Below are 13,732 nucleotides of genomic sequence, written 5' to 3'. Positions count from 1 at the left end.
ATTGTTGCTTAACATGGCTTCATAAAGTCAGTGTTTTGAAGCAACACTGATGTGAAGAGTTTTTGTCTATGTGGGAAGGTTACTTGTCATGGGCAATAACTTTAGCTCACTCTGTGTGGCCAGAATGTAGAGCCATGTCTCGTATTAACTGTGGAGTTGTATCTTTGTGTCTTGAGGCAGAGTTAGGTTTTGTGTCATAGCATAAGGCAAAAGTTACATGTTGATAATATTACCTTTGAAGGTTTACTTAAACCAGTCCCTGTTAGATCAGATTGATGTTACTAAGGTTGAGTAATAGTTAACTAGTTGTAAGGTGAACTCATTCTAAATTCCTGCTTTAACCATGCTTTGTGTGACTACATTTGTTTTATCACCTTAACTATGCTTTGTATGACCATACATTTTATCATCTCACCTCAGATAACCGACCAATTCTTCATTATAAATGGATTTCTGTATGCACAAAATCAAAGTAAGTTATAAAGGTTAAAAATAAAATATGAAAAAATTTATATCAAATAAATGCAATGAAGATGATGCTTTAGGTCTCAGTATTGGTATCAGATGAGAAAAAAAGGAAAAGCATAAAAGTGAGCAAAGTGGCTTTTTTTTTTTAGTAGGTGAGGATATCGAACAAAATGAAGTTTTAACAAAATAAAATCTTTACAAAGCAAGTAGAACATCAACATTGATTAAAGAAAAAGGATTATAACTCAAGGAGAAAATGAAAAAGAAATAACCACAATTGTTGAAGACTTTACTGTAACACTGTCTTTTTAAATGCAACTAAGTAAAAGAAAAAAGAATAGACCATCTAAGTAATATAATCAATCACATTATTTTAAACATTTCTATATGTCAAATTCAGAAACTATAAAGAGGGGCTAAGTCTTAAATACTATTTATATCATTTGGTGGTTCAGTTGTAGGAAATAGAGATCACTCTAGCTATTTTAAGCATAAGACATCTGACACAGATAACTTAGTTCGTACAAAATGGTTGGGAAGGCTGGAGAAGTAGGCTGTGAGATGATCCCCAGGGATGATTCCCAGAATGACACTGCCAACTAGGCTTTCGAGGTTGCAGCTACCTTTGCTATAATCAGAAATGTGGATAATCAGGTGAACACCACCTGAACTGTCAAATTGAAGAATACACCACTGGAGTTGTGATCCAAGCATCAGGAAACTGTTGCTGATACCTCCACTTCAAGTGCTTTTGAAGTTAGCGACTGGGTACTGGAGTGGTGCCATCTTTGTCCTCATTTGCCAGTAGCAAGAGGAGAAACAAGGAGTGTTCCCCTCTCTGCCACCCCTTGCCCAGGCAAACTGTCACCTTCCCAGTCTCAAGGGATGGGGTGGGGCATCTTTATTGTAACTAATTCACATCTCCATCCTGAATTGCCAGTTAACTTTGGAAATGTGGTTTTTAGTTTTCCAGCCTCTGTAGTACAAGATTCCTTAGAATGGATGCTGATTACCAAATTCCCACATCCATGAGACAAACTGAAACTTTTCAAATAATGGGTATATATTTGGATGTAAATAATGTATTTTTTAATGTTAAAAAACTGAGTTAAGCAAATCATAGTCTCAGACCATGAATTAATAAAACTAGTAATCAGTAATATTATATGTGTGTATATGTATATGTATAATAATATGTATATGTAAACAAATAAAAACAAAGACTGGAATTAGAAATTATCCTACACAATTGTTGGATCAAGTATGGAATTGAATCTGCAGGATCCTTATAAAACAATGATAATCAAATAACATTTTCAGAATGAGGCCAAAGGTATAGTTAAATATATAGTATCAAATGCTTTCATTCTTATAAGTTCTGAATTCCTGATCTTCTCCCTGAAACCAGCTACTCCTAATAACTCTGCCTGTAAATTAAGGAGTGAGATAGTTTTTATATATCAAAATTTCAGTTTTAAGAAACTGTAATTCTCAGGGTCATCAAGGGTAGAGTGGCAGTGATATATTATACACTCTTAGAAAAATTAGAAGTTGGTACAAAATTTTTAAAGGGTAATTTGATAATGTATATCAATAGTCTTTAAAGTACGAATAAACTTTAATGTAGCATTTCCATTTTGGAAACGTTATCCCAGGAAAGTAATGAGAAGTATACACAAAGAACACAGAATAGGTTATTGAATATAGAACTGTTTAGCAAAAATTTCCAGTTTTAGCAATGGTTAGATAAAACATGGTACAACTTTAATTCAATGTCCTATAACTATTATAAAGTGGGAAAATATTTAATGATGGGAAAATGTTCACTAAGTATTATTTGGTGAAGATAAGTTTACAAAATAACATGTACAACATGATCTAAATTTCTCACTCTATATATCTATATATAGAAAATAATACTGGAAAGCTAAATGCAAATATATTAACAATTTTTATATAGTGGTTGATGTATCAGTCTCAGATAGGTCACATTATGGTTTGGAAACAAAAGTACTAAAATCCCAGTGGCTTAATACACAACAGTTTATTTATTTGTTCTCTCAAGGTCTGCTGAGGGTACAGGCAACTTTCCAGGGCAGCTGTCTTCCATGTGGGAGCTCAGAACCTCAGGCTAGTTCAATCATGTGGCATGTCCATAAGTTCTTCCATGATTGCTGTGGCAGTGAAGAAAGAGTAGTCTGCACAGTCCTACAGGTACTTTTCTCCTTGGAATTCATATTTCACCCATATACAAGTATGAATGATGAACAACCTAAGTGTCTCAACCTAGAATCCAAAACTTCACTCACCCCAAAGGGTTGAGTATTTCAAATCATTCTAGTGCCTAAAAATTAGCTTCCAATTCATTTCATTCTTTGGAAATAAGGTGCTGGCTAATCTTGAATGTGCCATGGACTCCACCAGAATCTCAATTACCCTAGGTAAAATGAGAAAGAAATATTTATGTCAAAGCCTTGATAAAAATTCTCAAATATCTCATCAATAAATAACAGTAACTGAGATATAATACATAATTTATACTTGTCTCTTAGACTTCTTTGGACACTTTCTGCTTTTTCCTTTAGATAATGCTCATAAACGTTAAATACAATGGACTCTGGAGTGGTTTTATGGATGGAAATTATATTGTTTATTTCAAGTGACCTACCTTTATTTTCCCCACTGGCCGCCATTGTTTTGTATTTGTTGTTCTCATAAGTTTTCCAGGGATTTTATGCACTCTTTGAGGCAGCTTGTCTTGCCCAATATTGATTGGGGGCAGGATAATATTTTAATCATGTTCCTCATCTTGTGTATAACCTTGTGTTAGCCCCTCTACATCCTGGATCATGGCTTATTCTGATGTAAAGTGAAGTTGATTTTCATCTTAAAGGAGGGAACTTAACTTCTAAAGTGAACTTTAAGGACAGAATCATGCCCTTTTGTTAGAACTGGATTAACAGCAACTGGGCACCATAGTTAGAAAACCATTGTAGTTGGTATATAAACATAACAAATAATAGAAAATACACTGACATTGAGCAACATCCCAAATTACTTGATCTGCATTAGGAACAAATCTTAGATCTCTGCTTCAATTCCATCTTCAATGTAAGATTGATGTGGTGCAGCAGAGATTTTTAAAATGTGCTGTGCAACTCACTGTCAGTTAAAGTACTCATGCATGTATGTTACATACAAGTGACTTATTCAGAACAAGTCAGATGGGATAAATGATGGAAAAGGAAAAAAAGACAAAAATTTTGAAAAGAAAATTGTATTTAGTATTAGATGTATAAGATATATGTGATTTCTTGATTCCTTCTGCATGTGGTTATAATCAAATCCAACTTTTCCTATTTCACATACAAAATGAAGTTGGGAATTGGGCTGGGAAGGGAATTTCAATTGGTTTTGACAGATTGGAGTAATTTTCAACATGGCTTTGTGATAGTGGTTTTGCTTGGCTAATACATATTTTTCAATTTTGTCAATTGAGACAGAAACCCCAAACATTATAAAAGTGTTTGAATACTGGTTGTTTTTTGCCAGGAAGGCACATTGACTTTGGTGTACAATGTTAAGATCATGAATTTTGCTAAATACAATTGCAAACACATGTTCCATTGCAAAGCAGGCAATGAAGAACAAATTAAAAATAAACAACACAGAAATGGGTTTCACTAAGAAACACTGAATAACACCAAGGGTGTTTTTAAAAATTAAAATTGTACAACTATTGCAACTACTTTTTACATTGCTAAGATATTAAAGAACCATATTGGTTGTGCTGTTTCTTTCTATTTTTTAATAATTGAATCAAAGATATTGAGTCATGAAAACTAGTGTCTTAAAAATTCAGCTCTTTCTTTATTAGTGAGGACATTTTAAATACACAAGAAACTAATTTTGGGACAATTAAAATTTAATGTAATTATTAATAATAGTCTTTTCTGAAAATTTCTTTTGGTCAGATCAGAATAGTATGGATTTTGGACAAAGACCATTACAAGACTCAAAGGAAAAAAGCATAATTACAATGTGATCTCTAAAATAATGTATAAATAGAATAATTCTGAATGGCAAAATAGGTGACATTTTAAAATTTCATAAGTGGAGTTATACTTTATTCTCTACCCATCATTTCATCACGTTTCTCTTTTCTTTGAAATAGTGCAAAGATATCCTATCATACTAAAATATGGAATCATTATTTATGGAATCCTTAAGAATCTGTGGGCACCATGAGTCTTCCTAACTCCTAATTTAGAATTTCAAATCTTCTAGCTTCCTAATCTTTCAATTTGCTCAGATAATTTTCTACCATTACTGCAATAGTACTTTCCCAAAATCATTCTTGTGAGACCAACTGATGGTTAAAGTCCAAACTCAGAACTCCAAGGATTTACCATTACCCTTTTTCTCAACTAATAAATAATAGAAAGAATTTAGTTTATTTATTCCTTCATCCATTCAATTTAAGTCTTTCTTTGAGGTGCATGTACTTGTCTATGCTTCTCTTACTTTTGTCTTGGCAATGTAGTCTGTCTTAAATCATAAGTTCCTATAGGACAGGGACATGCCTATTTAATTTGCTTTTAACACAGCTAACCCAATGCAATAAAAATATGTGAACTTAACACATGATTCTTGATGATGATGGTGATTATGATAATTTATGTTGTTTCTCTTTTGCTTCTCAGTGGCACTTACTCGTAATTCACTCTTGCTGACAGCTAAGTTTTGTGTATTTTTTGTGTACATTTTCATATTTCTTTCAGCAAAAATATTATATAAAGACATAATGCATAAAATTTAACTGCAATATTCCTTTAACTTTATCCTACTCCTCTGGCTCTTTTCCATTTATCTGGCAGAATTATACATGAGGCCAAATCTTTGAATTCTTTGCAATTTTCTCTTTGGATTTACAGCACAAGTCTGTTGATTATTCCGTATCAGTCACTATTAATATAAGGCAAACATTAAAGAAATGGGAAAGGGGCAGTTAAAAGAAATATGCTGCAGAACAATGCATGGTATTTCTCTTCCCACATTCTAATGTAATTCATCATGGCCAAAACTTTACCAATCTGCTGGGTTCCCAGAGAATTATGAGCATTTTTTTCTTTTCTGAGATTTTTCTCTTTTTTTGCACACTCAAGAAACTACAAGCTATCCTTATTTTTCCTCAAAGAGAAGACCAACTATACTTGAGAAAATAACTTACAGAGAGTCACATTTCAATATAAATAACTACTAATAAACCCATTTGATAACATCAAGTTTTCTCATTGGAAAATCATGCCAATACTGTTTATTAGTTGGCATCTGTAGGTTCTCCTACATTGTTTTATATGGTTATCCCTAAAAAGATTTGAATTTTTAAAAGCCAATATCATGTTATATACATCTTTTATACATCTACTTTACTATCTTGTATAGTTCTGGAATATAATGGATTCCAATAATATTAAAAGTTACATTTATTAAAATTAATTAATTAATTAATTAATTAGACAGAGAGAGAGAGAGAGAGGGAGAGAGGGCACACAAGCAGGGGGAGTGGGAGAGGGAGAAGCAGACTTCCTGCTGAGCGGGGAGCCCAATGCGGGGCTCCATGAGGGGCTCGAGTCCAGGACCCTGGGGTTATGACCTGAGCTGAAGGCAGACATGTAACAACTGAGCCATCCAGGTGCCCGCAAAATTACATCTTAAACAGAGTTATTATTATTAGTTAGTATGGTATGCTTATATGTTAGCTTATGGAGTTAACCCCAGGTCTCAAACAAAAGTTAAATTATAAATTCCTAGAGAGAAAACCCCTTAGGTCATGGATCTTTACTTGCATATTTCTTACATCAGTAATAGATCTCAGGGAATTCACTCTTCTATCTTTCCCTACCTCAATGTCATTTTCTGTATTCTTTCACTATTGAAATACCATGGGAACTCAACTTTGCATAGATCTACTGCATAATATCCTCTCCTGTGTGAAACAAAGGAGGTAAGTATGTTAAGGAGCTTTTAGCAGGTGAAACAGGTGTGGCAAAATCCATGCATTTAATTCATAGAAGAACACTACCAACATTCACTCAGATCTTATTTATTCATTGTTTGTACAATATAAAACATTATATCTGCCATAAATACAAACTAGGGGAAGTGTATACATGCTCTGAAAACAGAGGTGAGGCAGGCCTATCAGCTTTGTATCAAAAGAAGATACTAAAAACGAATCTATATAAAACAGGTATAATTCAAAAGGCAGTGTGGTCTTTGTTCATTTTGTATAGGTATAAACAGCCTGTAACTTTCAATAGTTCCCCAGGTAGCACAGTGGTACATCATAGCTAAATAATTGAAATTTTAATACTGGCTTTGAGTCTTCAAGAATAGGTTAAATAATTATAATTTATATTTCTTTAGTGATGTTTGGGGTACTTTTCCAGACACACATGACCATCTTTGAGGTCAAAGCATTCATGAAATTTGACACAAAAACACTTAAAACAAATACAAGTGATAACAAAACAACTGAAGAAATCTAAGTGTGTTCCAATGATGGAGATTTACTGAAAGATGGTCCATCAACCCAATAGACTATTATATAGTCATTTAAATGATAATTATGAGAACTACATAAAATATATAGTAATGTTAACACTGTTAAGTAAAAAAGTGATCATGGGGTTATACAGATATCTCATATTGTAAACAATATGTATTTTTAAAGATTTATTTATTTATTAAAGAGAGAGAAAGAGAGCGGGAGCCAGGGGGAGGGGCGGAAGGAGAGGGAGAGGATCCTAGCAGACTCCCCACTAGCACCAGGCCTGACACGGGGATTGATCTTAAGACCCTGAGATCATGACTGGAGCCATATAAAGAGTTGGACTCCCAACTGACTGAGCCACCCAGGCACTACTATCAATACTCTTAAAAAACATATTTGTCAATAAAGATTGGGATGAAACAACAGAAATGGAAAGGCAATGGCAGATCATAGAGGCCAGGTACACAGACTTGGAGCCAGGTTTCCTGGGTTTGGTTCTCAGACTTGCCACTTTTTGTTTGCCTTGAGCAAATTATGAAACCCATGTGCTTCAATTTATTCATCTGATATACAAGAATAGATTCTCTTGTCCAGATGGCTATTATAAGAATTAAACTGATGGGGCTCCTGGGTGGCTCAATCGGTTAGGCGTCTGCCTTCGGCTCAGGTCATGATCCCAGAGTCCTGGGATCGAGCCCCATGTTGGGCTCCCTGCTCAGCAGGGAGCCTGCTTCTCCCTCTCTCACTCTCCCTAATTGTGTTCCTTCTCTCGCTGTGTGTCTCTCTCTCTCTCTGTCAAGTAAATAAATAAAATCTTTAAAAAAAAGGAATTAAACTGATATAGTGTATATATTATATGTGTTGATAAATCTAAAAAAGAAATAGTCATATTTATTAGTGAGATTAAAGGAGAATTTTGTGTTTTTTCTAGGTAAAATGAATTTTAGATTGCATCATGTGAGCTAACTCTAAAAAGTCAAGGGATTGCATAAATAATTTGGAAAGGATAGTGAGTAAAATGAAATTCTTTTGGATTATGGAAAGAATACAACTCAGCTATCTGGAAAACTCAACAAACAGGTAATTGTCTCAAACATCTGGATAGTCAAGACTTTACTATTCTTAATGACTTCACTCCTGTTTACAAATTTCCACCATGTTGTTCTCTAAATTTATTGTTAGTTATGTCATGTGTGTTTGGCCTTCACAGCCAAGTTGTATGTTTTTGTTTGTATAGGCTAATATTACTTAATATAATTTTCTTTTCACACAAATAGTGATAAATAACTAAGTCTTATTGGACTTTGATTTTTTTTCCACAGAAAGATATTTTTATAGGTCAAAACTAGGCTTCCCCATTGTGTATCCATGTGCTTCTTCGGTGACTATTTTGTTGCATTCTTATGTAATTTCTTCAAGTTCCTAGTCTTCCTTTTGAGGTCTTCCTTTAGTGTCTCTCAGAAGAGACTTTCTGAGATTTTTCAACAGTTCAGGTACAAGATTCCTTTAGGACTAATGCAGTCTGTGGAGGCTGGAGGCTCCCCTGTTGCCATTGTAATTGCCAGAAAATTCCGGATTAATGATAGTCTCTACTTTATACCTAAAATAAGCCCTCATAACTAACTTCGGTTATCTCCACCATCAACATCACCAATGTACCATAATGTTGGCTTCTACTGAGTGCTTGAGATATTTCAATCTACTTCAGGTAAAAGGTGTTGGCAACAGGAATGGATGAATCTCGGCCAAGGACACTTATTTCATGGGATGGTGACATTCTTTATTTGGTTGTTTTCTGTTAGGATATCTGTCTTCTTCCAGTGTGCCTGTGGAAAAACAGGCTCATGATTATTCTTGGGAGGGAATGATTCTGTCCTGAGCAAACTTGAGGTGGGTAAAGTAGAACCAGCTTTCCTTTGCTTGCCTTTTTTGGGTTAAATTCCCCATTATAAGAGGTACCATCTTGGCAGTTGCAGAAAGGCACATGGAAAGCTGGAACAGTGATTTTAGGCCTATGGCTTTACATATAGCTCCATGTAATTCAGCCTAACTCATCAGCTAATTTAGATTTCCATGTTGATATTTGGGATCAAAGACACCAGGTGATCATAAATCATTTTTTATTTTTTTTATTTTTTAAGGTTTTATTTATTTGAGAGAGAGTGAAAGATTGAAAGAACAAGTGGGAGGAGTGGCAGAGGGAGAAGTAGACTCCCCGCTGAGCAGGGAGTCAGACGTGGGGCTTGGTCCAAGGACCCTGAGATCATGACCTGGGCTGAAGGCAGATGCTTAACTGACTGAGCCACCCAGGTGCCCCTCTTTTATCTTTTTGGTTTGTTTATTTACATGTGTACAGACCCCATTCCACAGTGCATGTGCTTACTTCAAGCCATCAGAATTCCACGGGCTTGAGGTGAGGACTTTCACATAAAGTTGTGGTCAATGCTAAAATCAGAGAAATTAGATAAGTTAAATTTTGAGTGATGAGTCAATATGCCATTGGCCAATGAAGTGATTCTGAATGGGTAACCAAAAATAAAACACTAATAGATTTGTGGCCAAATTCTAGAAATAAGATTTGTAACAATAAGAGCATCAGGTTGAATTCCAGAAGACTGGCGCATTTGCTCGAGACAGAAATTTTTAACAGTTAGGGTTTAATGCTTGCTGAAGTATGGTAGATAAGTAAGTGAGTCTTCCACGTTTATAGGGCCATGGGAAGATGGGACACCATGATTCTTTACTTCTAGATAGGTTCTTCCAATTTCATGGATATTGTGTGTGTGTGTTTTGTGTGTGTATCTGTGTGAGTGAATGTGTGTTAATGGTGTTTTTGTGCACAAGATAGAAGTCTAGTTTTCCTTTAGAGCAAAAAGTATATACTTGGTATTTGCATTAATCTTTTATTTATTGATGTTACTTGAGTCCCATTTAGTAAATTCATTTTTGTTATATTTAATGATGTTTTGCAGTTTCCAAAAGCACTTACTCCCAAGAGACAGTTCACTGGAAAACAATCCTGACAAAGTCAGGAAAAAATATTTATGACTTTGTCTCAAATCTGTGGATTTTCATTTATAGTGGATATTTTATTATATTGAAATTATTCTACCTAAAACTGATTTATTTTAATATACAGGCTTATTCACCTTTTTCCTTATAGCAAGAGAATAAACCATAGATTAGTATGAGTCTTAAGAAGTGGCTGTTTGAATATTATATCTTCTCAATTAAAAAAAAAAAGTATACTTTCTTATATTTTCCATCTCTTTGTTGAAGTTCTTACTGTGTTCATTCATTCTTCTCCCCAGTTTGGTGAGCATCATTATGACCATTACATCGAACTCTTTATCAGGTAAAGTACTCATCTCCATTTCATTAAGGTTTCTTTCTGAGGTTGTATCTTGTTCTTTCATTTGTAACATATCCCTCTGTTTCTTTATTTTGCTTGAGTCTCTGTGTTCGTTTGTATACAGTAAATAAAACAACCACCTCTCCCAGTCTTTATTTTTTTTAAGATTTTATTTATTTATTCATGAGAGATAGAGAGAGAGAGAAGCAGAGGCAGAGAGAGAAGCAGGCTCCCCGTGGAGCAGGGAGCCCGATGCGGAACTCGATCCCAGGACCCTGGGATCATGACCTGAGCTGAAGGCAGACGCTTAACTGACTGAGCCACCCAGGCATCCCGCACCTCTCCCAGTCTTGAAGGTGTGGCCCCTTGTAGGAGATGAATCTTGTCCCTCAACCCTACCCCAACCCTTTGTCCTTTCTCAAATCTTTATGCTTGTCCAAGCAGCCCCTTGTATTTTTAATAGCTCCCAGTGGTTGAAGGTATGTCAAGACCTGTCAGTGTCCCTAAGGGGAAGATCATTGCATCTAGATTCAGGCTGTTGGAAAACTGATGCTCAGGCAGTAGTTTTTAAAAGTATGCAAATATATAGTCCAGTGGGACTGCAAGTGTAAGTCTTGCTGACCAGACAGTCTGATCATGTTCCCTAGGTGGCAGTCACAAAAAGTAGGCTCCAGATGAGTATATCAGCTCTTCTCTGGGAAATGTCAGTAAGCTGGAGCAAGGCAGAGGGATAGCTCCAAGATGTCATCTACAACCTCTGTTCCTTGTGAGCAGTTTTGTAGTCCACTAGATGTGGCCGAACCTGAAGCCTGTCCCCCAGAGCAAATCTCCAGAGGTCTCCTTCATAGAAAGATTGGAGGGTATGCCTCAGTCTGCCATCTGTACAGTGCTATGGGGATTACAGCCTGCCAAGAACCAACTCTCTAATTGCCACAGTCATGTGGGACCCAGGAATGCAAGCTGCCTTGACCACTAGAGCCAGATGATCAAGGAACATTTTCTCGGTGACAGCTGCAAAAACTGGGGCACCAGATACAAAAATCAGGGTGCCAACTATGTGTAAAACTTTCCTCCAAAAGACATTGGTGCCCTGGAGTGAGGCAGAGGGAAAGTGTGAAGATAGCACCTACCCTCTGAGATCTCTGAGGCCTCTAGATGTGTGCTTAATTAGAAGTCTACTCCTTAGGTTTCAGCCATGATGATTAGCTAATAGGCCTTCACAGAAAATTCAAGCTCTTGGTCTGTTTTATCCCTTGCTGTGCCTGAGTTTTGGGGGTAGTTGTAGCTGTTTAATAATTCTTTCTCTTTTTTATTTTGAAGATTTTTATTTATTTATTTGACAGAGAGAGACAGCGAGAGAGGGAACACAAGAAGGGGGAGTGGGAGAGGGAGAAGCAGGCTTCCCACTGAATAAGGAGCCCGAATGTGGGGCTCAATCCCAGGACCCTGGGATCATGACCTGAGCCAAAGGCAGATGCTTAATGGCTGAGCCACCCAGGCGCCCTAAGAATTCTTTCTCTATTGACGACAGTCCCATAGAATACACAATCATAAACTCCACTGACCATCAAAGCCAGACAATGTAGAGGTGTCCCCTGGAAGTAGTGACAGAAATCAGGATGCTAGATTGAGGTATGAGTTCCTTTCTGGATGACTGTGATTATTATAGACCCATGGAATAAGGAATGCAAGATCTTCTGTCCTCCCCAGCCAGTCAGTCAAGAGGCATCCCTTGGGCAGCAGCTGCAAAGGTTGAGCACCAGACACATGTAAAAACTCTTCTGGGAGATACTGTGCTCTGGAGCATGGCAAAAAGAGAGCAAGAAGATAAAATCTGCCAGTATCCATCCCCAGAAAGTGTTCAGTGACTCTTAGATGTGTGTGTTAAATTAGATGCCTACCCCAATGCTTTAATATAAGTATGTGAACCTCCTTCACTTTAAATCTGGGCACAACTGGCTGCCTCTGAGCTGGACCATGCAGCAGGTAGTCTGAGTGCATGGGGCTTTTAAGAGTTCTCTCCCAGATCACTATAATCTTACGGGTCTCCGGACATGAGCCCCATTGGTTTTCAAAGTAAGATGTCTTGGGGGTTCATCTCTCAAGATGAAGTCCTAAAAGTTGAGGTGCCCAGCGTGGGGTTTGAACCCTTTCCTCCTCAGAAAGATGCTCTGGGTTTTGAGTTTTCTCCTAGTGTGGGTCACCATACCAGAGGTGGTGTTTATGGCAAGATTGTTTCCCATCTTCTCCTACCTACTTTGATATGGTTTTCTTTTTATGTGCCTAATGTGTGGTCATCACTCAGCAAGTCTCTAGGCTTTTTTCTAAGAGGAAAATGTTCCATATATAGCTGTAAACTCAGTGTGTCCTGTGGGAGAAGATGACGTCAGGAACTTCCTACATCACCAGTTTGAACCAGAAGCAACTAGAAGGCACAGAGCTGAAGAATACAGTAGCAGAATTAAAAAATATACTAGAGGGGTTCAATAACAGACAAAATTAAGCAAGAGAAAGGATTAGTCAACTCAAAGACAGTGAAGCTGACCAATCAGAGCAAGAAAAAGAAAAGAATGGGAAAAAAATGAAGATAGCTTAAGGAGTTAATGGGACAACATCAAACTAACTAACATTTGCATAATTGGGGTCCCAGAAGAAGAGAGAGAAAGGGGCAGAAATCTTGTCTGAGGCAATAATGGCTGAAAACTTCCCTAACCTGGGGGAGGAAATAGACTTCCAGATCCAGGAGGCCCAGAGAGTTAAACAAAAAACATTAACCCAAAGAGACCCACACCAAGGCACAATATAATTAAAATGTCAAAAGTTAAAGGTAACAAGAGAATCTTAAAAGCAGCAAACAAAAAACAAAAAACAAAAAACAAAAAACTTGTCACATACAAGGGACTGCCTCTCATAAACCTAGAAGATTTTTTAGCAGAAATCTTGCAGGTTAGAAGAAGGTGGCATGAAATATTCAAAATGCTGAAAGAAAAAACTTCCAATCCAGAATACTTGACCTGGTAAAGTTATCATTCAGAATTGAAGGAGCAAAAAGAAGGTTTCCAGGCAAGCAAAAGCCAAAGGAGCTCATCACTACCAAATCAGTCTTACAAGAAATATTAAAGGAATTTCTTTAAGCTGAAAATTCAGAGTGCTGTTAGTAACAAGAAAACATGTGAAAGAATAAATTTCACTAGAAAAATAAATAAAGTAAAGGTAGTGGATTAATCACTTATAAAGCTAGTATGAAGGTTAAAAGACAAAAGCAGTAAAAGTCACTATGATTATAATAATTAATGGATACACAAGATAAAAAGATATAAAATGTGACATTAGAAATATAAAATGTGGGTGGGAGG

At 36.4% G+C, this 13,732-nt stretch overlaps 1 long non-coding RNA gene across 1 annotated transcript; it reads left to right on the top strand.

Moving 5' to 3' along the window:
* Positions 1 to 417: 417 nt before the first annotated feature.
* On the top strand, positions 418 to 10,380 carry LOC123837154 (uncharacterized). The gene is made up of 3 exons (XR_006789154.2): positions 418 to 472; positions 7,956 to 8,104; positions 10,336 to 10,380. It is a non-coding gene; the product is annotated as an uncharacterized LOC123837154 (long non-coding RNA).
* Positions 10,381 to 13,732: the final 3,352 nt, after the last annotated feature.

The sequence above is a fragment of the Mirounga angustirostris genome, unplaced genomic scaffold (genome assembly GCF_029215605.1).
Source record: "Mirounga angustirostris isolate CCGP_5_RB_7025 unplaced genomic scaffold, mMirAng1.0.hap1 SCAF_8, whole genome shotgun sequence".
NCBI lineage: Eukaryota > Metazoa > Chordata > Mammalia > Carnivora > Phocidae > Mirounga > Mirounga angustirostris.
Note: the sequence above shows the minus strand (reverse complement) of the source record. Positions and strands in the feature narration are given on the sequence as shown.